The sequence below is a fragment of the Pogona vitticeps genome, chromosome 4 (genome assembly GCF_051106095.1).
Source record: "Pogona vitticeps strain Pit_001003342236 chromosome 4, PviZW2.1, whole genome shotgun sequence".
NCBI classification, from domain to species: domain Eukaryota; kingdom Metazoa; phylum Chordata; class Lepidosauria; order Squamata; family Agamidae; genus Pogona; species Pogona vitticeps.
In genome coordinates, this window is record NC_135786.1 from 25,636,718 (window position 1) to 25,661,135 (window position 24,418).

Below are 24,418 nucleotides of genomic sequence, written 5' to 3' on the forward strand. Positions count from 1 at the left end.
TCTCTCATCAGGAGGCAAGCTGCCCCCTCGGCGTTGGATCTCTCTCGGAAGGCGGGAGACCTAAAAATGGACCGGCGAGCGAAGCGTGCTCCACGCCGGCCCGGGCAGTGTCCGCGCAGTCCTTGGACCTCTGCCTTCCCCGGTGCCTGGCACTGGGGCCATTTGGAAAGCAATTAATTAATTAAGAGAGAGTGGGAGAGTGGGAGACGCCTGGTCTCGGAGCCAAGGGAAAAGACTGCGATGGCAGGGACGCGGGAAAGCCTCGGAGCAAATCAACATTGGATCTGCCCGTTGTTTGTCAGAAGAGAGATCGAGAGAGATCGGTTCCTGGAATGCTCCAGAGAGGCGCAGATTAAGCGCAAAGCGCGAAGGACCAACCTTAGGAACCACGTAGCGAACGGGGAAATCCTGCCTGCTCTTCTTCCCCGCCGCCCCCCCCCGCTTTCTAGGGAGGAAGGGGGGGAAACCTCTTCGGAAATGGAGGGAGGAGAGGCAGCAAGCGAGGTCGTAGGAAGCGCGTCGGAGCCGCCCTGAAGGATTGCGCGGGGCTTCCGCGGGGTTCCGGGCAGATGCCTGCCTTCTCCCCCCCCCCGCCCCCTTTAAGCGTCGAATCAGTCTATTAACAAGCCCTTTCTTGGCTCGCCCAGGTTTCCTCAGCACACATGCCACACCTTTGCAGAACCTGGCTCACTGCAATTGTTTGGGTTTTTTTAAAAATATACTCCATGGCTGACCGGATTTTCTCGCATTCCGTGTCATACACGTGGCAGAAGAGTTGTTGGAACGGGATATCGGCTGCCCGGCTGCCCTCACCAACCCTCAGGGCCAGTGGCTATCAAGAGATTCATCTGTCATCTTCAAAATATATTTGCTTATTGTGTACTGAAAAGAAGACCTTAGAGGTTATATTTTTAAAAGCGAAGTTCTATAGAAATTAATTCAGATTGTGAGATGAATGGGTCGAAATTCTATGCCCTAAAGTAATGAATTGGCGAGGTCTCAATCAGTGAGGACCAGACTACCCAGGAGAGAGACTGAGGGAATCATGTTGATCATGGGAAAAAAGCATTCATGATGACATAGCATTTTTTTTTAAAAAAGAAAACTGATTCTAGGGCCAGTATTTTTCGGAAAATGACTGAAAACTAGTTGGCCAGTGTATGGAAACCTATGTTGCAGCTGTCTTTGAGATACTGTGTGTTTAATATTGGGTAGCTGGTGTAAAAATATCACAGAAATTTTAAAAAATGTACAAAAAAGGGCAATGAGGCCACTTCCCTCAAAATATTGCCCTCCTGATTTATTGGAGGACACTCTCCCCACTGATGTCACCCACCTGCTGGCTGGGGATGATGGCTGTTGTACTCCAGCAGAACAAGAGGGTACCTGATTACGCAAACCCAGATGGTGTGTTACAGCAGTTCATAGGAAAATGTTAGAAGTGTTGGGGACTCTTTAGGAAAAATAATGAAAAGGGAATGCAGAATGTACAAATTTCTACATAATTTGTAAAACTATGGTGCTGGACAAGCGGATAAATGTTTTTCTCCTCACCTTATAACTAGCACTGAGAGGTTGTCCTTTGAAATTGATTGTCATAGAATTCAGGAAGCACTCTTTCCTACCACATATAATTAATTAATTCACTTTGCTGCTGAATGATGCTTGTGTGGTAGCCACAAACTCAGATGTCTTTTAAAAGGCCATCAGACAAATTCCTGGCTAAGTCTATGTAGTAGCCGTCATAGTTACAGCATCTAGCAGGAAGTGGTCACCTTAGAAAATAACTGAGGGGAGAGAGACATGAGTAAAAGCCATAATTTTTTTTTTCACAAGCTGGAGAAAAGTGAGGAGGAAAAGCCTTCCTTTCTTTCATGTTATCAGAATGCAAAGCCATCCATTGATGGCTGAACGCAGGGAGTTTATTCACGACAAATAAAAGGAATTCCTTCCTCACACAGCATATACTTGCAAACTATGCAGTTCATTACCACAGGAGGTAGTGACACTGCTGCTAGCTTGGACTACTTTGAAAGGGGATCACAGGAGTCCACAAAAGGTGGGGCTTTCAGTGGCTAGTAGCTATGAAGGGTGTTTATTTCTTCTAGGGCAAAAACAATGCAGGTCAGTCACCAGGGAATAGTGGGGTGCACTGTGCATACTGTATATGGATCAAGGCAGGGCTATTTGTGCGATGCAGTGGAGACCAAGGGGTTGGGGATGTAGCCCCTGATCACCCATAGGATGGAGGGTCATCTCTCATTTTGAAACCAGCATTTGTAAGGTTAGAAATAGTTAATAGGCTGGAAGACAGAGACAGTAATCAAAATGAGCTTGATAGGGTTTGACCACTGGGCAGAAAACAACATAATGAAATTTAAGAGGAATAAGTGCATAGTTCTAAATCTAGTGGGGAAAAAACCCAAACACACAGTTACAAGATAGGGGACACCTGGCTCAGTAATGCTACAAGCAAGAAGGATCTTGGAATTGTTGTAGACCACAAGCTGAAGGTGAGCCAACAGTGTGATGTGGCTGCAAAAAAGGCAAATCCTACTTTAGGTTGCATTAACAAAAAGTATATAGTCCTGCTACGTGGGAGTTTATCCCACTCTGTAGTCAACTGCTGGAACGGGTGGAATGTCTCTAATTTTTTTTTTTATTACACAGCCTCTATCCCAGATTGGTCTAGGGTTAAAGACTACTGTTTATGTAGAATAATTAGGATCAGTCTAAATAAACATGGTTCTCTTGCTGTGCGATCAAATTTGTCCCATGTGTGGATGGGGGGAGCATGTTCTTCCTACACATCAGTGATGGTGCATAAAGGTGAGTGTAGGCTTGCCATGACTACAGATGGCACCTTCCATCCTATTTTGAAGTGAATAAAAGAGACATTTTTTTAAATTTTAGTTTTTTAAAAAAACAACCTTTCCAACTATAGTGCTGCATTACTTAAGTGGCATGCCACTTACCAAAAATTAATTTTTTAAAAAAGGAGAAAAGGAACATGGGGTTGAAACAATGGTACTTCGTATCCTCCTCTTTGTGTGCATAAAACTCCAGCATTAATGTCCACCTGCAAGACAATGGAAGCAGGCTGTTTCTCAACCTGCTGGCAGCTATTGCAAAAGAGAAGACAAGAGGAGGGAAGGGAGAAAGAGAGCGACACATTGTGACCAAATGGACTGAAATGGAGCAATCTAATGCCAACATGTGGTTGACTGGATCACAACTACAGAAGCTGCAAGGAGTGATTTCCATGTGAAGGAAGGAGCAATCTAATCGAGCCCCTCTGTTCAAAACCATTCAAAAGCAACTCAAACTTGATTGCTCCCTGTTATTAATGTAGTCGTACCCTAGTCTCCAGTTCCCTTCTACTATTCCCCTCTATTTGGCACTGGTTAGGTCTCGTCTTGAATACTAAGTCCAGTTCTGGGCGCAGCACTTTAAGAAGGATGCAGACAAACAAGTTCAGAGAAGGGCAACAAGGATGATCAGTAGACTGGAAGCCGACCTCTAAGAGGAAAGCCTGAAAGAACTGGGCATATTTAGCTTCGAGGGGAAAAAAGACTGAGGGGAGATATGATAACACTCTTGAAAGATTGTCATACAGAGGAGTGAAAGGATCTGTTCCCGGTTCATCCCACAGTACAGGACATGTAACAGTGGGCCCAAGTTACAAGAAGCCAGATTTTTAAAAAGTTAGACATCTTTCTGTCAGATCTGCTTTGATTTGAATTCCTGCATTGAGCAAGGGGTTGAATTCAATGACCTGATAGGCCCCTTCCAACTTCATGATTCTCTGATTCTATAAAAATGTTAAAGTTAAAAAGACATGGTTTGATTAAAAGTGGGAAAAAGGGAAACTGAAGTGAGAAGGAGACCAACAACTTCACATGCATACACCAATGAAGCCCAAGTCCTGCCTTGCTCTCTCCAATCACTGAGGGGCTGGGGAGGGTCTCTGAAACCACCAACTGTAGCAGCCACAATCAGCATTATTCATGTTGTTATGATTATTCACCTGCAATACAAAGGGAAGAATTTCCTTTGGTGTAGCATGTTTTCTGGGCGTTGTCTTTTTCCCTTTTATAAGCACTTTTTAAAAACTGTCTCAGTTACACTGCTAGGAGTGAGTGTGCATGTGTGCTCACACAGAGATGAATGTCTGCATCTTTGTGGGGCCGTGAGAACAACTTCAGATATTAGGACCTATCTTTCTGCCCCTTCCTTTTGTTTTTCTCTCTCTCTTTTTGTTGGCCCATGGCTTTCATTGCCAAGGTTCATAATAGTTGTTACTGTCTTCTCTCTCTTTTTTTCCTGGGCTAGGGGTGGGCCAATCATTCTTCAAGAAATAATTCTGATGGTGCTGTATAACCCCCACCCACCCCAAAGCACAGCCACAGAAATGTTCTCATTCATAGGAAAGCCATTTTTCAGTCATCTGGAAACAGATCTATTGGCATGGACATGGATGAAGCTTCAGTTGGTGAATCTCCTAAAGTTGAAAAGGTGGGTCAAGCCTCGATCCATGGATCCTTATTTAAGTACAGGCTGGGTCTGGGCACCAATAGGAAGCATAAACCTAAGAGTGCTTTTGAACTCATGTTCTGCTTAAGGGCTTCTTATTGACAAGTGCCTCATTCAAGACTTTGAGTACCTCACGATTCAAAAAGTTGGTCAGTACTTTAATAATAATAATAATAATAATAATAATAATAATAATAATAATAATAATAACAACAACAACAACAACAACAACAACAACAACAACAACAACAATAATAACAATAATAACAATAATAACAATAATAACAATAATAATGTGCCTTCAAGTCATTTCCGACTTACGATCCTTTTTAGGGTTTTCCCGGTAGAGAATACTCAAGAATACTCTTCTGGGGATATCCTGAGATTGTGCGGCTCACTTTTCTCCCTGGAGCCACAGGGCGGAATTGAACCCCCAACCTCCGTCTCCACAGCCAGATACCAGAACCACTGAGCTATCTAGCCAGCTGGTCAGTGCTTACAGCTGGGCAATTGATGAGAAACAGTGTATTGTGCAACACAACTCACACTGCTTAACGTCATACCATGACATTTTTCTTTCTGCCCTCCAATTTAATTTGAAACCAACTGAAATGGTTTTGAGGACTGGGTCATTCAAGCACAATGACAAGCTTTTAGAGCTATGTTTTATGAGGCATCAACACCTTGAAAGAGGGAGATTCCATTCTGCTGTGAGATGAAGCAAAAGTTATTTATTTTTCATGGTAATTAGGAATGGACAGTTCAGCAGTCTGAAAGCCAAGAAGAAAATGCATGTGAATTCATCTGAGATGTTGTCTTATAGTAGGACTAATTATGGCTACAGATTTGAGGATTTCTTTGCCTTTGGGGCTATGGCAGGGGGAGGACTGCATTTAAATACATTTTAGTCAATGTTCAGTTCTAATAGCTCATGAGAGATTCTGCTCCTTATCTGGATTATTTTCTAAGGCAGCCCTTTTATTTTTTTTAAAAAAAATGCCTGAAGGGGAACTACTGAATGGCACTTAAATAAATCCACCCAGATTAGGTCTTTTCCTATTAGTTCTTAGGAGACTGTTCCATGAACAGTTGTGAGGATACACTTTTATGTATGAAGACACAGCAAGAAATTATGTTTACACAAAACAGAGTTCCTAAGAGAGCAATGAAGATACATGTCACTAATCAAACTATGCAATGCTGAAATTTGATGGAAGGAGGTCTGGAGAATCTCAGTTTTGATTATATATGTGTTTAAATATGATATGCAGGGAATTGTTGCTATGTGACATCGAGTTGGAACTGACTTACAGTGCCCCTAATAGGGCTTTCAAGGTCAGCGAGATATTTAAGGGGTGGTTTTACCAGTTCTTTTCCCTCAGTGAACTTCTATGGCTGAGTGGGGATTTGAACCAAGGCCTCCTGAATCCTAGTCCATCACTTTATCCACTACACCACAGTGGATATCCACTCAGGAAATATAACCTACTGGAAAGTTCTCTAGTGCAAAACTTACTGTAAGAAATGGGAGCTGCTCAAAAACAAAACAAAACAAAACACTGCAGGATCATACCTATATACTTCAGTTGGGAATACGGTATATCTACTTCCATGCACCCACATAATACTCTGCCATAAGGACCAGAAACTGGAATGTGTACAAGCCTATAATTTCAGTTTAACCACTGCCTCATGGTGCAATGGTTAAACTCCTGTACTGCAGCCAAAACTGAGTGTGCCTTTGGAACTGCAACAGAAGGTGTCTATCTCTGGACTAGATCAGATGGAAAGCCCTTTAATCTCTCTAGACTGAGAGCAAAGACCAAAGTCCAACTGAAATGCATGCAGGACTTCTTCGCCGATGATGCAGCCATTGTTGCCCACTCTGCTGAAGACCTCCAACAACTCATGAATAGTTTTAGCAAGGCCTCCCAAGACTTTGGACTAACAATCAGCCTGAAGAAAACAGAAGTCATGGGCCAGGGCGTGGACTCACCTCCCTCTATTACCATCTCCATGCAAGAATTGGAGGTTGTTCATGGCTTCGTGTACCTTGGCTGAACAATCTCTGAAACTTTCTCCCTAGATGTTGAGCTGGATAAATGCATTGGGAAAGCAGCTACCATGTCCTCAAGACTCACAAAGAGAGTATGGTTGAATAAGAAGTTGACAGCATATACCAAGATCCAGATCTATAGAGCCTGTGTCCTGAGCACACTACTATACTGCAGTGAGTTCTGGACCCTTTGTGCATGGCAGGAGAGGAAGCTGAACACATTCCATATGCGTTGTCTCCAACAGATTTTTGGTATTACCTGGCAGGAGAAGTTCCAAATAGAGTAGTCCTAATTCAAGCTGGAATTTTCAGCATGTATACATTACTGAAACAGCAATGTCTACGTTGGCTTGGGCATGTTGTGAGAATGGCTGATGGTCGGATTCCAAAAGATCTCCTGTATGGAGAATTAGTGCAGGGAAATAGCCCCAGAGGGAGACCACAGCTGCAAGGATATCTGCAAGCAGGATCTGAAGGCCTTAGGAATGGACCTCAACAGATGGGAAACCTTGACATCTAACCGTTCAGCCTGGAGGCAGGCAGTGCATCACGGCCTCTCCTAATTTGAAGAGACCCTTATCCAGCAGGCCGAGGCAAAGAGGCAGTCCCGGAAGTAGCAAAATCAGGGAGCTGAACAGGGTACAGATTGTATTTGTCTTCAGTGTGGAAGGGATTGTCACTCTCGAATTGGCCTTTTCATCCACACTAGATGCTGTTCCAAGTCCTCAATACAGAACACGTTACCATAGTCTCTCGACTACCTAATCCCAGGTAGCCAGCTCAAGGTTGACTCCACCTTCTCTCCTTCCGAGGTCGGTAAAATGAGTACCCACCTCGCTGGGGGGGGGCGCAATGTGTAGCCTGCATAATCAACTTGCAAACTGCCCAGAGACTGCTTGAAGCACTATGGGATGGTATATAAGCAGCACACTTTGCTTTTGCTTTGCTATGACTCAAGAGTATAGTACCTTTGAAAGCAATAGTCTGCCTGCACACTTTTTACCATTGCACACTACTTTTCCAGCCTATGGCAAATACTGTACTGTATTCATGCTCTATGCAAAATGGGCTAGTACTCCAGAGCTTTGGTTAAGAGTAAACGACAGTAAGTGAGGTTCTAGAGAGAAAAAAGTTCTCAGAGGTTGCTGGATGTATTCTGGAGGACCCATTTAAAAGTTCTTCTGTTGGGAAAGAATTTTGTGTTCCTGGCATGCACTACTTACTACACTATCTGCTTTCTTAACTACAACTGAGCACAATTTAAATGCATGCTAGGTTTATAGTTTCTATTCTGAATATGTGAGTTTTCCATACAAATTCACCTTATGAATCCATTGTTTACGCCTCCCTATATACTTGTGATAAACTAAGGAGGTGACCACATTAACAAATACTAAGGGAAATGCCTTCAGATCTGTACAGACAGATTCACATTGTTTTCTATTGAGTACATGATGTAAGTCAATGAAAATCAGCATGGAGTCCTCTCCTCTATCCATGTTTTTTGCCTTGCTGCTAGGGCTTCTACTTTTTTGGAATCAAATGCATTCACATCAGTTCAGGCAGTGTGATCACGTGAGTGCATGCATATCAGACTGCAGCTGTTCTGCTTAAAGCCATTCCACCCCACTTGTAGCAAAAGTGAGGAATGTGGGGCAGCAGGAAACTGGCCGCCATTTGAATCCTCTCCTTCCTGAGCCTGAGGCTTGCTTGTCTCCCCCCCCCCCCCTTTTAAAGGCTTGCTAGCAGGGCAGCTAGGTGACAAAAAAGGGGGGGGGAGAGCAAGGAACTAGCAGAGAAAGAGAGAGAGCCTGGTTTCCAGCTTGTTAAGGTAGCTCTTCTATAATTGTGACTCCCACAAATCTATGTGGCCAAAGCAGAGCTTGCTGTTGTTTAGTCGTTAAGTTGTGTCCGACTCTTCGTGACCCTGAAGATAGTTAGATGTTAGAGGATATTTACTATTTAGATGTTTAGATGTCTACACTATTTATGTTGGAGAGCAGAGCACTCCAACATAAATAGTGTAGACATCTAAACATCTAAATAGTAAATATCCTCTACTAATGAATGTATATAAAGTTGATGCTAAGACAGAGCTACTTGGTTCAGCGACCAAGCTATCCAGTTTAAATAATTAAAATAATTTCTCGTAGGTGACTCATAACAAGGGAGAGGGACACTAAGTGCCTTTCCTGCTGAGGCCACAAAGTGCACATGACTTTCAGGCTAGTTTCCTTAGTATATTAAAATTGCCCTAGATTTCACTTAACTTGAGAACCTGTGTGGTATAATGGTTAGAGTGTTGGGCTAGGATTTGGAAGATCCATGTTTTAGTCCCCAGTAAGCCGTGATACTCACTGGATAACCACTGCCTTGACCTTTAAGCCTAGCCTGCTTCTCTCAAGCAAACCTACTTCATATAGCTATTAATGAGGATAAACTGGCCAATGGAAGAAGCATCTATTCTGCCCTGGGCTTAGGGAAGTAAGGTGCAATATAAAGGTAACAGGTAAATTGCTAATATATGAACCTCTTTCTCAAAGATTCTCCAGAGTGAAATGCTGTGGGTTCTAAATTTGGTCACAGTAGATTTACCTAGCAAAGTTGTTGTGGGGATAAAATGAGGAAGAAGTGGGTCATGCTTTGAGCTCCATGGAGAAAAGATGAAATATAAGTGAAACAAACAAATAAATAACATGCATCATAAATGAGGTTGGGAGTTCTGCTCCCATTGTGCCTTCTGCGACTAGAGCCAGCCTGTGTGGCCTTGAGCAAGCTGCACAGACCCAGGACGCCCGCATAAAAAGGGAATAGTAAACCACTTATGAGTATTCTCTACATGGAAACCCCAGAAAAGGGTCACCATAAGTCAGAATTGACTTGATGGTACACAGTTATGATTATTTATTTATTTATTTATTTATTTATTTATTTATTTATTTATTTATTTATTTATTTATTTATATATATGCCACCCACACTACCCAAGGGTCTCTGGGTGGCTTACAACAATTTAAATACAGTAAAAAAGATAAAACAATTAAAATACAATTAAAATATATACTCTAAAAATTGCCACCAGGGCCCACAGTTGATTATTAAGGGCACTGCTTCAATAAAGGTGTGTGTTTGTTAGATGTATATATATATTTCTTTTATGACTTAGCCTAAATATAGCACCAGAAGAAATTTTTATATACCAGTCACTCCAAAAGAGGGAACCAAATACATTGATGAGGAGAATAAATAGGATCCAGGGATGTCAGTGAGACAAAGGAGTGACAATTTTGGAGGCTGCTTTAAGAGAGGGGCAGAATATACATGCAAAGCAGACGTAGCCTCAGTTAAATCCAAGATTCTGCTCTCCTCTCATTCAACGGCTTCTGATGCCGCTATGCATATCGGAAAGGAACATGGTTATGTATATTGAACATGACATCTGAACTAACTCACAGCGATGTGGGAATAAAAACAAGTATGAAAGCAGGTCAACTGAAAATGTCTTGCCATTTCTGTATTTTGCACTCAGGTGTCTCCCCCTCCTTCCATTGCCCGGTGGAGATTCTCCAGGCAAGCCACATTGACTGGTAAATTCCCCATGGGTGGGTGGGAGGGAATGAAAGAGGAAAGCTTCTCCTGCAGTTTTCTCCCTGCTCTAGCAGCAAGAAGACATGCAGAGCCAGAAGCTAGCAATCATTGCAAGGAACCAAATGAGTCACCCCACAGTGTACCTTGCATTTGCCCGCTCCATTACCCCTTTGTAGCTGATGATGAGAAGGCATTCAATGGCCCAGTACGTGGATGATGGCTCTAATCAATATAGGGCATCTCCACAACTCTTTGCTTGCAAAGGATTTCACCTGGAAACAGAAAACTGAAATGTACCTTTAAATGTTTCATTTAAAGAACTGAACTGGAATACAAAGTTGACACGGCAACAGGCAAAGAGGTGTTGTATTAGCACAAGGCTATCATGAACTTGTAGCTTGAGAGGAGAAGATAAATAATGGCATTTACTTACAGAAGGCACAGTAAAACTGGATTCATAGAGACCAGTACATTTTACAAATAAGTTTTAAAGTACAGTACTTCCTTCCAATGTAACAGTTCTTGCCTAAATCACCCATCATTTCCAAGGAACCAAGGCCTTTTATATTATATCTTGAAGTAAAAGTTTGATCTTGTTGTCTGAGCTGAAAAACACAGTAAGAGCTCACTTGTATTTTCTTTGTTGTTGTGCGTTGCAAAGTAATTTCCAGCTTATGGCAACCTTCATATGGTTTTTGAGGTGTATAAGATGCTCAAGGAGTGGTTTACTAAGCCCCATCCCAGTGAGCTTTCATGGGCAAGCAAGGGATCTGAACACTGGTTTTCTGGAGAACTAGTCTGAAACTCTATCCACCATACCATTACTAGTACATTTAAAAAAATATCCCAGGTCATGCTTGGTAATGGAAAGTTTTCAGTTGGAAATAGGCAAAAAGATTTTCAACAAAATCTGGCTCACCAGAATGCTCTCGTTGAGCTCTGTCCTTCCATTCTATTCTGGCCTCCCACAGTCTAGTGTCCCATTTTATCTCCTCCTTCCAGCAGACAGAATCCTACGGCTCTAGAATATGATGAATTATTTGTGGTTTCTCATACTTCTGCAAATCTTTGGCATCCTTCCATGCATACTCCCTCACCACATTTTGATTATACTCCTATCACCTCTCATAGCGATGTTGACTGTCAGACGAAGCAACGAGATGCAAGAAACACCCTGGAGTGAAACCCTGGACTGTGTAACTGACCATCAGAGCAGAGAATACTGTGGACAATACAAATAATTCAGGTAAGCTCTCTAGAAACACAGTATTTTCCTGTTCCAAACACCATCTCCTGCTTTCACATGTTGTCCCTCTTAGTTTTTCCATTACGGGAAGACTCAGTAGCAAGCTGTAACATAGTGGATGCTGGCAAAAATCTAGCTCACAACACTCATCAGCTGGCAAGTTTAATTCTCCTGCACAAATAGATGAAAATGTATAGTGCAGAATAAAACTCTGACTCAGGCAGGGCCCAATCTTGATCACCATAACTCCCATTTCCCCTTAGTAATTACAGCTACTTTTACGATGTCTTCTCTTCTAAATGCTTCCCTTTTGTTTTGCCCACCTGGTGTAATTATTCCAGATATAATTAGTTTCTACTTGCATCATAGGCTGTTCCCAGAGCACTACATAATTCCCTATTTCCTACAGTTATAGGATGAAGGTAGGCAGATATTTCAGCAGAGTGAAAACCTATATAATCCGACAGGTATCTCTCTCTCTCCCTATCCCTGTAAAAATGCAACACAAAACACTGAACTAGCAACTTGCTAGGTTTTCATAAGAAATAAACGAACAAGGAAAGGGCTGGTGTGATCCTGAAGATTACACAAGATTACACAGTTGGAAGAGTAGGTGACACATAAAGCCTCTATTTGGCCTTTGCTAAAGATAGGAAAGGTTCTCAGACGATGGTTGCCTTCCCATGGTTCATTGACGGACACTATGTACTGGAGTTTGCTATACATATGAAATTCATTGGCTATCTTTAAACGATTGCTAAATCCTGTATATATGGTTATATTTCAAAGTTGCAGTGCGGGAGATCTCCACACCAATAGGTCATGCCCATCTTATGGGAGCTCTCTGAATTAATGATCCCTCCTACAAAGGTCCTGTCATTAATACCATTACCACACCCAAATGGTCCCCCTTCTTGGTTTTCTGGCTTTCTTTATTGAATCCTTTCATCTCATGTTAGATCTTCCCCTTTTCCCACTCCCTTCCACTTGTCCCAGCATTATTGCTTTTTCTAGTGAGTCTTGCCTTCTTATTATAGCCAAAGTACGATAGTCTCAGTTGAGCCATTTTAACCTCTAGTGAAAGTACAGGCTTGATTTGATCAGTATCCACTTTGTCTTTCTGGCATACCATGATATCCATAAAGCTCTCCTCCAGAAGTATATTTCAAATTAATCACTTCATTCGTGTCAGCTTTCACATCCGTACACAGGAATTGGCAATACAGTAGCGTGTATGATTTTGGCTTTGCCTCCACTCACACTTTCACTTAACAATTTTTTATGGTTCTTTCATCTCTGTCCTTCCAAATCTCTGTATTATGATTTCCTGGCTGCAGTCTCCATTTTGATTGATTACTGAATCGAGGTACAGAAAATCTTTAATAACGATTTCTCCCCCATTTTCTAGCACAGTTGCTGCTCCAGCGGAAAGAGGACTGTTGTTGTGAGTTCTCTTTGTCTCCAGCAGCAGAAACAGGAGAGGGATATGTCTAGATATGTGGTGCTCTCTTGTTCTTTTCCATCATCGAGGAAATAAAATGGAAGAGGCCAGCACTTTTGCAGGGCAGTAGAGAAGGTGTTTCCAAAATAACTTCTGTTGGCTCCTTTAAAAGATGAACTCATTTATTGTAAGCTGGACAAGCAAGAAGAGGTTTGGAGCCCCTAGCAGTAGCAGGACAAAAACTTGACTGTAAAGCATTCTTCTGTTTTAGGAGTGAGCCACTGTAGCCCTTTAGATTTATTTGGACGTAAACACCTGGCAGTCATACTCTTAATGACGAGGGATAGTTGACAGTGAGATATTGTAGGATTGCAAGGAACTGTACACAAAACAGTTGTTCACCCTCTCTATTCTAGTCATACTGCCTTTGGAAGAGAGATGGCTTCTTCTACATCTTAATTCTTACATTTCCCACAGCACTTTACCAGATGGAGATGATTATACCAGTTCAGATCACATTAGATATGAGCGCACTGAATGTTGCTTGAGGGTTAACATTGGTGAGGAGCATGGCACCTGTGTTCCTCTGGTGCACATTCTTGTTTTCCTGTTTCCATAGCACATTCATTTATAATCATTGTCCAGAATCCTACTGGTCTTTGCTTTGGCTAATTGCTGAGGTGCCTGGATGTGTCTTGGTCATGTGCCCAACTGCACAACTGAATTCACTCTGGGACTTCATCAATTAGCTACTGCTAGCTGCAGCAAACATTGTGCAAACACCAGTAGAATTCTGGCCATTACATATTTCGAAAATTACACTCCATCTCTGTATGATAAAATCTTTAGCTATCTTCTGACCAAGTGAACTGGTTTCTCATCAGGGCCAACTCAAAACAATTTTCTACCTGTGACAGAATATCAAGTGTCACTGTTCAAGGCAACACATACTACCTCAGCCAGTCTTTATTTGGCACCTAAGTCAGAGAATTTTGCAAGTGGCTCTTGCCTGCGTGCGTTTAGTCGTTTAGTCGTGTCCGACTCTTCGTGACCCCATGGACCAGAGCACGCCAGGCCCTCCTGTCTTCTACTGCCTCCCGGAGTTGTGTCAGGTTCATGTTGGTTGCTTCGCAGACACTGTCCAGCCATCTCATCCTCGGTCGTCCCCTTCTCCTCTTGCCGTCACACCTTCCTAACATCAGGGTTTTTTCCAAGGACTCTTTTCTTCTCATGAGATGGCCAAAGTACTGGAGCCTCAGCTTCAGGATCTGTCCTTCCAGTGAGCACTCAGGGTTGATTTCCTTTAGAACTGATAGGTTTGTTCTCCTTGCAGTCCAGGGGATTCTCAAGAGCCTCCTCCAGCACCACAATTCAAAGGCATCAATTCTTCGGCGGTCTGCTTTCTTTATGATCCAGCTCTCACTTCCATACATCACGACAGGAAAAACCGTAGCTTTGACTATTCGGACTTTTGTTGGCAAGGTGATGTCTCTGCTTTTCAACATGCTGTCAAGATTTGTCATCGCTTTCCTCCCAAGAAGAAGGCGTCTTTTAATTTCGGGGCTGCTGTCTCCATCTCCATCTTGCCTATCCAGGCACTAAAAATGCAGTCAAAATGCATAACTAATAATTCACTCTACATTCAGGATTCTAAAACCCATTGCCTGAGGCAGTCTACTCCTTATGTCTCATGTTAGGACTGGTCCTTTGTTTGTTTGGTTTTTGTCTGTGCTTTGCTGTTTGTTAGGATCTAAGTATAATAAGAAATAAATTCTGAAATTATGATTGTGTTAAGAACTGCCCAGCCAGCTCTAAAATAAAATAAAATATTTTTTAAAAAAATATAAAAATTTTAGAGCCAGCACATCTTCTTACATTATAAACCACAACACAGTATAAGCATTTTGGATAACTTGGCTACACCAGTACAGCAATTTCTCTCTCTTCTAAATGCAATATTGTAGGTTAATTCTGAGAATTAGCTGGACAGCTCAGTGATTTAGATAACTGGCTGAGTCAGAGGTTGGAAGTTCAATTCCCCACTGTGCACCCCAGAAGAACCAGCCTGTATGGCCTTGGGCAAGCTACACAGTCCCAGGATGTCCTAATTCCAGCTTGTGGTGACCCCTTTCAGGGTTTTCCAGGTAGAGAATACTCAGAAATGGTTTACCAGTCTTTCCTTCTGGAGGCATCCTGGGACAGACTGGCTCTTCTCCTTGGAAGCGCAAACTCTAGATCCATGTCCAGATACCTAATCGACTAACATAGTCTCCATAGATCAACCTTTGATCCTCTTGCAGTTTTACAACTTTATCACTTGATATAGTATCTGCAAATAACTTTGTTTCTTCATGGAGTCAGACTGCATTTTGTCCAACTCTATGTTAATTCTGCAAACTCTATATTAATTCTTGGGAGGAAAGCGATAACAAACCTAGACAGCATCTTAAAAAGCAGAGACATCACCTTGCTGACAAAGGTCCACATAGTCAAAGTTATGGTTTTTCCAGTAGCGATGTATGGAAGTGAGAGCTGGATCATAAAGAAGGGTGACCGCCAAAGAACTGATGGTTTTGAATTGTGGTGCTGGAGGAGACTCTTGAGAGTCCCCTGGACTGCAAGGAGATCAAACCTGTCCATTCTGCAGGAAATCAACCCTGAGTGCTCACTGGAAGGACAGATCCTGAAGCTGAGGCTCCAGTACTTTGGCCAATCTCATGAGAAGAGAAGACTCCCTGAAAAAGATCCTGATGTTGGGAAAGTGTGGAGGCAAGAGGTGAAGGGGACAACAGGGGACAAGATGGTTGCACAGTGTCATAGAAGCTACTGACATATATTTGACCAAACTCTGGGAGGCAGTGGAAGACAGGAGGGCCTGGTGTGCTCTGGTCCATGGGGACACAAAGAGTCGCACATGACTCAATGACTACACAAGTATTCTGTATTGAATTCATGAATGGAAAATCCCAATACTCATTTTCCAATTATACTTCTGTAGACATGCCAAGAGATACTTCCATATCAAAAGGTCTGTTCCAAGCTTTATAATAGGTGATGCCTTTGAATAAATTAATTTGTAGAGCAGTTTTAACTTATTTAAATGTTTCCTTCTTCTAATTTTGTTCAAGATTTTAGGATACAATCCTAAACACACCTATAAGAGAGTCAATCCCTTTACATCCAGTGGGATTCACTTATAGAGATTTTTTTTTTCAGTCACAACAATGTGTTTGTTATAATGGCTAGCAAATTAATCAGCCATTCCTAAAATCCAGCAGCCTCCTTGAAACTGTCTGTACTGTATTTCTTGGTACTTTTCCCTGGAAATAATAATTACTTACTCAAGTGATAAGAAACTATCATAACAGCCCTTGGTAATTTCAGGTCTTTTGTTTATGTCGAAAGAATCCTAAACTCAGTATCAGTTTCCATACAATCATTATTCTGTGACAGCCATTCCTATCAACAATTTATAGAAATACAGTGATCAGTTATCCCCTTCCATGCCCTCTACAATGCCAGGTATCTTTGTATGATTTATCTTAGTAGATTCCCTTTCTTAGTGCTCATCAATAAACTAATTTCCCCCAGAATCATAATGAATTGTTTCTAAGTCACTATAGATTTTTTGTTCTTTTTAATTTCCTACTGAATACTGCTTAATATCCTCTTTCAAATATCTAATTTCAGTCTCGTTTGGGTTGCTCTTATATCATTCATTGCCATCTTTCATTCAGGCTTTCTCATATCTCTTCTAATTATATTTCCCTGCACCCCTCCAAAGGGGGAAAATATTGAAAATTCTTATACCTACTATACTTAATTACTTTGGGCCAAATCTGATGAGATGCTAGCTTTGCTATTGGAAGGTGACAAAACATTTTCATTCCAAAGATGGAATCCTTCAAAGCTGTTTGCAAAGTCAACATGCAAAGAAGACCTGTGCTTCTCTTCTGATGACTGGTTAACGAACAGAAGATTCAACAACCCTTCCACAGGCAATTCTGGAACAAACATATTTGACACCATTTTTTTTTTGCTTCGACCACTTTAGGTTCTGTCCATCTATCAATTAAAAAAAAAGAACTGCTGGATAGCTCAGTGGAGCCAAAGGTTGAGAGTTTGATTCCCCTGTTGTGCCTCTTTGACAGGAGCTGGACTTGATGATCCAGATGGTCTCTTCCAGCTCAAGATTATTATTATTATTATTATTATTATTATTATTATTATTATTATTATTATTATTATTATTATTATTATTATTATTATTATTATTATTATTATTATTATTATTATTATTGTTATTATTGTTATTATTGTTATTATTGTTATTGTTATTGTTGTTGTTGTTGTTGTTGTTATTATTATTATTATTATTATTATTATTATTATTATTATTATTAATTGTATTTATACCCCTATCCTATCCTATTCAACAATTTTAGCAGACAGGCTGGCTTGGTGTATAATTTCTCATTAATTACCATCCTAAATGATCTCTGTGAGATAACCCTGATAAGAAAATTGTGAGGTAACCTTTTTAATGCAAAAAATGGGCTGAGTCTGGGCTGTGCACATTAGACTAACTGACAGGTCTGGTCCAAGGATTTTTTTTAAAATCATTTTCAGCATTACAATATGAGTTGCCTTCGGAATGGTATATCAATAGTTACGGTTACAAATATTTTGGGAAAACCAGGAAATATTTTGGTGTCCTTGCATGGGTCATTCAGTCAATGAGAGCCACTTTGAAAGCATTAATTGCAACTTCATAGTAATTGAAACCAGCAACCAAAGTTTCTAAATGCCTATTTGTGTATTATGTATCAGAAAGTTGCATGTGATGTATGGTGACCTAAATACGGTTCCAAGGCATTTGAGCTACTTAGAGCAGTTTTACTAATGCTGCCCTCCCAATGAGTTTGTAGAGGCAACCAGGGATTTTGACCAAGATCTCTTGAGTCCTAGTCCCAGCCATTCTATTCACTGAACCAGATTACAAATAATTAAATTTCAGATTAACAATTTGAGAATGGAGCAGAACAAAAAAACTGGACTGTCCGGTAAAGGTTAAATAATGAAAATCTGTCCTAGCTTTACTACTTATAATCTCGTCAAACCTGAAACCAGTCTTGGTTTTGGACATGTTGGACATCATTTAAAAAAAGAAACTGACCACCTTAGCTTGATGTTGGTGATACAATGCGGATACTACTTCTTTGAGACATATGAAGGTGTGTCCACTGGTCGCCCCTCTTTGGTTGGCTGTATTGCAGGGAATGAACTTTGTATTACAAAAATCTAGTATATTTGCAGACATGCTTGCACTTTTAAACCATGATTCTGAATTCTGGAACTTAACTGAAATTCAGTATGTGGTCGGATTTTACAAGATTCTAACCATCATCAAAGACTTATATTTCAGGAATAGAAGATAAACATACACTATCCATCATTTCAATATTTAAAAGATATCACTCAACCAACCATAAATGTCCATTTTACTAACAATACATCTAAACAAAATCTCTTTTTTTGACGTATTGTTAACTTACAGTAATGTACATGTCTACCCCACAACTTTATTTTGCACATTCCCCTCACTTTTTGCATTTCTTTCTTTTCTGTTTGTTTATTTGAATGAATAAAACTTTTTAAAAAGCAGGAAAAAGGAAGGTGATAAGCAATTCTGGAGCTGAAGAGGAAGCTAAAAAGCAATTGTTTATCTTCAACAATTAGTAGGTAATCTTATTTATCTCCATTCTATTAAAAAGCTTCCCTGGCTAATTAGTTGTGGGCTGAAGCCAATGCTACATGAAATTGTTCAAAAGCTGGCACTCCGAAAGCAATTAGCCTTGCAGTTGCATCAGGAATTGGAGAATAAGAAAGAGGTTTCGTAGGGATGGAGTTGTGTTAATTTTTTGCAGCAAACCCCCCAGAGAAAGATTCTGACAGGAATTTAGAGATTAATAGACAGCAGTCCATTTCACCAGACACAATTCTTCACACTTATTTAGAGAAATACTACCACTTGCACCCTGCCTCCCTAGTCTACAACTCCCATCTGCATTATGTGAGAAGACACCTTTCTCACAGTCCAGAGCCTGACTATCCTGCCTCACTCCTCTCCCCCCCCCCCACATAGCTGCTATTTGCTTTTCTAAAAAGATTCACACACAATTTAAGAGATGAATATCAGGTATGGTTTGGATCTTGGCAAGAGACAGATGTGAACAGAAACATTATGAAATTAGCACTTTTAAAAGCTCTAGGCCTTCACGGTGACCTTGAGACTTGGAAACAACAGGAAGCAATTATTGTAAATCAAAAGAGCCCACAAACATAAATAGGGAGGAAACATGGATGACCTAAAGAAGTCAGAAGTATTGAGGAATTCCACACAGGATCAGCCACAGGACCTAAGTGGCTCCTTTTGAGGTTAACACCTGTGGTGTGCAAGAAGCTTTGGGACATACTCAAGGTGGTGCTGAAGCCTTTGTGTTCTCTCTCTCTCTCTTCCCCCTCACCTTTGATTTATGCATTTCTGTAGAAGAAATTATCATTTCATCTAAAAATACAAGCAGGCCATCAATCAATCTGCTGAGAATTTCTAGACTGCCTAATAAATACTATAAGCCAAGGAATCTTGAACCAGCATTTATGGGCCCTTCTATTGCACTTTCCTTTTCACCATCATAGCGACCAGCTGTTGAGTCTCATTTTCTTCCCCTTCCTCATGATTATCACAATCCGCTTGTCTGTCAGACATGGAATAAATGATCAGGCAAGCAGTGTCTCCCACCATTACTCCTACCTATCACCACCACCACTGCCTGGACTAGAGCAAGCGGTGACCAAAAAAAACAGGATGCAAGAGTAAAGAATGCAATCAGGTTGAAGATAAGTTGTCAGTAGCCTGATGTGCAGGCCATTAGTAGGTACTCGGCTATTCCAGGGAAGGGGGGGGGAGTTGCTGCTTCTAAGTGGGCACCTGCTGAAGGAGGTGGGGCTGAGAAACGCCAAACACTTGTTTGGCTGAAAAATGAACAGGTCCATCTCTACTCCTGACCTACATGTAGACAGAGATGACACTAAAGCCAAATTGTGTCTCTTGTTATAAATTTGGTGCAGGTGTTCCCAAAACCAAATTATGCATTTTTTAAAAAAAGAAATGGCTACTTTCATATTCCTGATTTGGGCACAAGATTGACAGACGTCAGTGCTTAAGAACTACACTGCTCCTCCTCTGATATTGAAAACCAGGGCATTCCTTTTTCCAGTACCCTTTCTGGCAATCACTAGAGGCGATATTAAATGGGTGTGTGTGTGCGTTTTCGCTCCCTTTAGAAGCTCAAGGGTGTAAAGGTATAAAAGATAAGCCCGAAAGAAAAGCTGTAATAAACTGTCTCTGATCTTGATATTTGGAAAGCATTAAATGCCTCAATGGTTTTGACATTTTTTTTTTCGGATAAGCCCCTGACTTGACTTGAAAGTTTGCCTTCAATTAACTGCGGGCCTGACTGTATGCTTTGAATACTGAATCAATTACATTCGGATGGTTTATGGCTCTGCAGCCTCTGCGTGTGAGAAAGGAAGTCCAAAGATAAAAAGCATAACATTGTGGCAATGCTGCTCTATTACTGGAAGTCTCTCTTCTGGTTTTGGCACAGTGTGGCTGTAATAGTGACAGAAATCCTGTTGCTTAGCATAATAAACTGCCCTAAAACAGGGCCATTGAATCAACGGGGACTTGGTCAGTCAACTCCTCTGTACATTCCATTAATTCAAATGGGTTTACTCTGATTGCAATTTACTTTAATGTTGCCAGTCATAACTAGAGTAAAAAGGTAAAGGTTCCTCTTGACAAATTTTTGTCCTGTCGTGTTCGACTCTAGGGGGCAGTGCTCATCCCCGTTTCCAAGCCATAGAGCCAGTGTTTGTCCGAAGACAATCTTCTGTGGTCACATGGCAAGTGCGATTTAGACATGGAACACTTGTTACCTTCCCACTGAGGTGGTCTCTATTGATCTACTTGCATTTGCATGCTTTCGAACCGCTAGGTTGGCAGGAGCTGGGACAAGCGACGGGAGCTCACTCCATCACGTGGATTTGATCTTACAGCTGCAGATCTATAGAGCTTACAGCACACAGGCTTCTGCGGTTTAACCCACAGTGCCACCACGTCCCTTTCATAACTAGAGTAGGCCTACTTAAAACCAGTGAAACCTATGGAGGATTTGGCTCACAAAATCCCCACTGATTCAATGGATCTAGGGTAGTGCAACTTACTGCACTAAGCAACAGGATTTCAGCCAATGGGTGCTAATACATGGACAATTAAAGGCAGCTGGGGATGTGGTATCCACCTGCTTGGCATTATTTTGGCATTGGCTAGCAAGCAGCAGAGTTCATTTGGAGTAGGAGACAATGGGGAAGGGACAACCAGGATGTCTGGTGAAGCTGATGCAACTATAAGAATAGTGTTATCTGCCCAAGTTTTTCCTACTTCTTTCTTCTCAGAACACTGCAGATTTCTTTCCTTTCCCTTTTGATTATGCTAACATTTTTAGTGACATTTGGAAATGCTGCTTTCATTTCTTGTCTTCGTCCTTATAATTATCATTTTACACTTTCCTCTCCCCTTCCAAAAGCTCAACAATTGAGAAAGGCCACAACATTTCCTTCTGGTAAGACAAGAGATTAGCTGATTAGCTGGGCATTCTGCCTGAGGAATTCAAATTGCCCCAAATGCAATTTGTAAGGTGGGATGAAGGAGAGAAAGATGGGCAAGCTGCTGACTTTAGAACAACCTGTCTTTGAAACTTTTTTCTAACAGTTCTAGATGGAGAAATGGAAATGTGAGCAATGTTGTATCCTTGTTGGCAAATCATTAATTAGCAAATCCCCCCTTGACATGATCAGTTAGGGCAGCTATGCCAGTAAATCTGGGCTAGAGAAAGAAAATTATAGACATTGAGTTTTGGATGGGAGCTTACGGAAAATGAGCAGCCATGTCTAGTACTGTGGGATTTAGTGTATAAAGTTTGGATATGGTTTCTCCTTTATAGTGTCACTGTTATGATCCTAGACAGCTTGTGATAATTGCATCATAAAAGGAGAGGTGTACCATCAAAATCAGCTTTATGGCATTTAGCTGGCAGCTACAGAAGGGAAAAGGCATTTCAACTTTAGCACTTAGATATTGATTCAAACCATGTTTTGAGCAGTGACCCTGGTGAGGGTAGGTATTTCATTTTCTCCCCTTACATGAATTGTGATTGAAATAATTCGTTGCTCAATTCCAGAAGCCACTGTTAGTCTGGTAGCCATATCATCCACTGGGGCCATGAATGGTATAGCTGGAAGGAGCTGTTGATTACAAAAGCAGTACAGGTAGTAGGAAGGATTAAACCTTCCCTTTCTAGCTCAGCTGATCCTACCAAAATAGGTCATTTCTCACATGAATCACATCTGACTGGAACCTTAGTGGCTGTTTCTTCATCCCTCCCATATGTAATCCGTTAGGATCTCACGAATCCAGCAGGCATATTTTCTGTATAACCTCTAGCTTGCATAAACTGAGAATGGGATCTAAGTATCAAAGTCGGGAAAATATGCCTGGATCAGTGTATTGGGGGTCTTCCATCCTGCCCTACCCCCCCTCCAAATTATAGAACACAGTCAGATTAGAGGCTTAGTATGATTTATGTCTCAACATGTATCAGAAGAATGGTACGTTTGGCTGGCTTTCAGGGCTCAAGACTAAATCAAAAGGCAGAGAAACCTCAGTGAATTTGAGTTACTATTAGTTTGTTCTGGATGGATTTTGTTTTACCAACCTCTTCCTTTTGAGAAAGGCAAGGCCATTCATTTAAATAATAAATAGGCACATTAAAATAGCTCTTCCTTGACCTTCTAGGGATGGTAGAATGAATCCTAGAGAGAGAGAGACAGGTCAACTTCAACAGAGCTAGAATGAAAAATTACAATGTCCATAGTTTGTATAGCAAAAATGAAAACAGAGGAGTTCTGGCTCCTTAACCGATTTATTTCAGTGTCAGCGTTTGTGGGTAATGATCCACTTCCTCAGACAAGTTGCTGCCCCTGTTGAAGACTCTCCTTGGTCTGTGCCTGTGTGACAGTGAGGAATGCTACACAATATTTGCATTTATTGTTTTAACTGTGTTACTTGAGAAGTATTTATGTTGGGTGGGGCTGAAAAGAGCACTAACTGCATTGTGTGTGTGTGTGTGTTATTCAAATTTGCTATAGTTGCTTTCCAAAATCATGTGCTTCAAGCCATCTCCTTTCCCTTCTGGAGAGGCTAATTAGTAGTTTTGAATGCATCCAATTTTTATCTTATGCAAGCTATTTAGTGGTTTTTCAGTGCTGGAAAATCATGGCGTCTCCCATTTTGAAGAGACACTTGTTCAGCAGGCTGAGGCCAAGAGGCTGTCCCGAAACCAGAAAAACCAGGGAGCTGGACAGGGGACAGATTGTATTTGTCTTCAGTGTGGAAGGGATTGTCATTCTCAAATTGGCCTTCTCAGCCACACTAGATGCTGTTCCAAGACCTCCGTACAGAGCACGTTACCATAGTTTCTCGAGACTGAAGGATGCCTTAAAAAGTGCTGAATGCTTTACATCGTGTTTATTATTGCATTCCAGTAAAACACAATGAGATAGGCTTGTCAGCTCATCAGGAAACAAAGCTGTTTCATTGTAATCTCATTTTTGTACTCAGTTGAGTGCTTTCTTGTTGAACCACGAGTGCAGGAAGATACTACTGTGTGGATGTGCTCACAGTAGTATTCCTAGGGGTTCCTTCACTGTTGAGAGTGCTCTTGAAAGAAAGGGTATGTAGATAAGGGGAATTCCTCCCGACTGGTCCTCATTGCTACCTTCATGGTCAATTGCTACCACCTCTAGGAAACAGAGGGCATCTTTTCAGTCTCTGGAGGTTCCTGTGGTGGTTGGTAGTGGGCACAGAAAATGGCAAAATTGTTTCCCCCATCCTGGAAGGAACAAGAGGAATTTTTAAGGGTTGACAAGAAATGTAAAAGGAGGGGAGTTCGCAAAGACCAATAGACTTATAAGCCATTTCAGATATGGGGCCCATCTTTAACACAAACAGACATCTGGAGAAATCCGTATACGGTATTAACATTTTGCTATGCATTTGTCAAGCTGCTGTCACAGCACAATGGTGTGTCCCAGTTACAAGCTGAAGAGAAACTGTGAACTAAATGAACCAGCTACAGTACTTGACTTTCAAATAAGGCAGGACACTAAGGTTTGGCTTGATGTCAGACACAGGTGGCTGTGGGAGGTCAGTCAGTCTCACAATGCATTGTGATATCCAGTATCACATCCTTGGTCCAGTAAATTCTTGGAGTTTTTTTTTTTTTTTAATCTCATATTCAACCTCTAGCAAGTGTGGTTGGCTGGGACCTTTCTGGGCTAGGATGACTATCAGTCTATCGAGCACTAACCCATTGTTCCTTCTTGCCTCTGATTTCAAAGAGAGCCCTGCCTCTCTGCTCCTTCTCTTTTT